Here is a 3,560-nt window from a genome sequence, read left to right on the forward strand (position 1 = left end):
CCATCGTTGTTTGGCGGGCCCGGGCTGGGGATTTGAACCTGCCACCTTAGGTGTATGTGGCTGGTGCCTTAGCCACTTGAGCCACAGGCACCGAGCCTCTATGATGACTTATTAGAGAAATCTTTATCTCAGATTTTAAGGAATAATTGAGCTGCTTCTATGATGCTAGTTTAGTTTTCCCACATAGGTACCATGATTCTTAATATTTGTTGTTTCCATTTGTGTTAGCTACTTCAAAATTTAGAGCCTACCTTAGAGCCAATAATTCAACAGCAATAATTGAATTATTAAATTAGCAATTTAGAATCTCCTAAATTTGTAACCCAATATTTTTTTTTTCTAGACAGAGTATCTCTCTGACACCTCACCTGGAATGCATTGTCATCATTACAGCTCCCTGCAACCTCAAACTCCTGGGCTTAAGCAGTCCTCCTGCTTTAGCCTCCCAAGTAGCTGGGAATAGGCATGTATCACTATGTCCAATTTTGTATTTTTGTACAGACAGGGTCTCAATCTTGCTTGGGCTGGTCTTGAGCTCCTGACCTTAAGCAAGCCTCCTGTTTTGGTCTCTCAGAGTGCTAGGATTACAGGAATAAGCTCCCATGTCCGGTTGGAATACTTTTTTTTCCACTGTGTATCTATGATAATTTTTTCACCAAATCATTATTTAAGTCATGTGGCCTCAGAACTTTCATGTTATTTCCAGGTAGAGGGAGGTATAGCCTGAATAACAGAATATTGTAATTTCTAGAAAGCCATTGGTGTATGGAAACAGAATATTTAAAATTTTATTGTAACTATTCCAGTCCATAAGTTTATTTTATACTATCATTCTTTAATGAAAAGAAAATTGGTTTCCACTTAAAAGTCTTTTGCACATAGTGTTTGATACCATCATTAGGACTAAGTTTATCTAATCTTTCCCTAAGCCCTGTATATAATCCCTTAATACCTGTTGGCTCTTTTCAATCTTTAAAAACCCTTTGTCATCTTGAAGTTTTGTACCATATCAGGTTTAATTTGCTTTAGGTTAAAATTTAAGTGATGGAAAAGATTTACTAATATTACATCATGTTTTATTTCTTAAGGTGGATAGTAGCTACAGGATGTCCATTTTATTATTACATGCATGTTTAAACTGTACATAAATACTATGCTTATTCTTCTCTGTGAATATAGTACTTTACAATAAATTTATAAGATTAAAATAAATCTGTGAACTGAAGCTGCTTTTTGTGAGATTGGTTAGTTGTTTTCGTTTTTGAAGAAGAGATAGAACTATTCTTTAGTAGTTTAGAAGAAGGCAGATTCAAGACTGTGAATGTGTATGAGAGAAAAGGATTGTAAACATGTGTAGATTACCTTTATGTCTAAAATAGGCACAAATAGAAAGACTCTGTACCTATGGACTCTCTAAACAAGGTTGAATCAAATCTTGAAGTGTTGGTTGCATTTATTTGACGTGGGTTTTCTTGTGAATGAAAACTTCATAAATACTCAAACTTTTCAATTTGGTGAATGTTTCCTGATGCCTCCTATGCCAAGACCCCAGGAGCAACACAAAGAAGTTTGGTTAGCTGATACTATTAAATTATATGAAATGTTTCCTAGTACAAAAGATGCAAGAGAATACTATAGAAAACAAGACAATTAATAGTGCCAGTGACATCACATACAGTGCCTGGCAGACTGTAAAATGTAAGTACTAGAAGTGAATAAGGAGAGAGAAGCTTAACTGGTCTAAGAACACTTTTTGCAAAGGTAGACTTTCTACTGAACTTCGAAGGACGTTTAGAACTGGAAAAGGTGAGGGTATGTGTGTGTGAGAGAGAGAGAGTTGGAGAAGAAGGTTGGGGGGTGAATGGTGATGGGGGATGGATAGAAAATGGAAGTAAGTAATGTTTATAGAACACTAAACTGTGTGCCAGATACAGTGCTTATCTTTTTGTCTCAGATGTGAGTAAAGCATTCCATGATCCTTAAGTGGTGTAGAATACTCTGAGGTCAGATTGCCTGTATTTACCATTAGGTACGTTAGGCGTTCCTCTAAGTCCCAGTTTCCCCACCTGTAAAATAATAACAATAATAGTGTTTATTTTTAGAGTTGTTTTGAGGATTAGACCACAAAAGCACTTAATTTATATATGATATTAAGCATTCAATAAATGTTAGTTGCTTTTATTGTTATGATGGTAGCTGTTATATGTAGATCCCGGTGATGTTCTACCTTTCTTCAGAAGTTCTTTTTATTTTTTGATACAGAGTCTCAAGTTGTTGCCCTGGGTAGAATGCCATGGCATCATCATAGCTCATAGCAACTTTCAACTCTTGGGCTCAAGCAATCCTCTTGCCTCAATTTTTTCTGTTTTTAGTAGAGACAGGGTCTTGCTGTTGCTCAGGCTGGTTTTGAACTGTGAGCTCAAGCAATCCACCCACCTTGGCCTCCTAGAGTGCTAGGATTACAGGAGTGAGCCACCTCGATCAGCCTCTTTAGAGGTTTCTAATCTAGGCTTCCTTAATATTTAATTATCTTGAGAACTTAGAACCTTTATTGTGTACTTTTGTTTTTAATTGTTTTTTGTATGTGTCATATAATAGTACTTTCATTTGAGAGCTCCTTAAGATCAGGGATGTTTCCATATGTCTCTCACACCCTAAGAGCCTAGTCCAATGTTGAACATGGAATAGATATAAAGTTGATTGATTTTACATATTATTGCCTAGGGAGAGATTACATTTTCCCAGGAGGTATATGTTGCTTTGTGCTGTTCTGTCAATCCCATCCTACAAGTAAAAGCAACTGATATAGAAGGATTTCTTCTCTTTTGACCTTGGAAATAAATCCTGACATCACACCAGCCATCTTAGGTGGAGGTTAACTGATCGTAGAATTTCAGACCAAGAGAAGACATGAGAAATCTTCTTTTCTTACATCTTCAGAGAACAAAAATATGATTTAGAAAGGTTATATTATTTGTCCAAGGTTATATATTCTTTTTTTTTTTTTGAGACAGAGTCTCACTATGTCACCCTGAATAGAGTGCCATGGTGTCACAGCTCACAGCATCCTCAAATTCTCTTGCCTCACCCTCCCAAGTAGATGGGACTACAGATGCCTGCCACAATGACTTGCTACTTTTTTGTTGCAGTTGTCATTGTTGTTTAGTTGGCCGAGGCTGGGCTCGAACCTGCCAGCCTCGGTGCATGTGGCCGGTGCCATAACCACTGTGCTACAGACACCAAGCCAAGATTATGTATTCTATTGGTAAAATAGTCCGGTATAAAATCCAAGTCTCCTGCCTTCTAATTGAATCCCTATAGGCCTACAGCAAATGGATTGTGTAATACCAGATAAATTTGAAGGTATAGATGTTAGTCTCAGTCATTGAGACTATGGTGATTAGAGTATAGTTATTAGAATAGAGTATATTTATGGATCTGAATTCAGTGGGTAATGAAACAGCTCTTTCATTTTGTATGTAAGCTCCATTAGGTCAGAGACTATTTTGTTCTATTTTTGTACTATTTTGTGCTATTTTGACTATTTAGCCTAATTTGTT

The sequence above is a fragment of the Otolemur garnettii genome, unplaced genomic scaffold (assembly GCF_000181295.1).
Source record: "Otolemur garnettii isolate 467f Iridium unplaced genomic scaffold, OtoGar3 scaffold00003, whole genome shotgun sequence".
Lineage (NCBI taxonomy): Eukaryota > Metazoa > Chordata > Mammalia > Primates > Galagidae > Otolemur > Otolemur garnettii.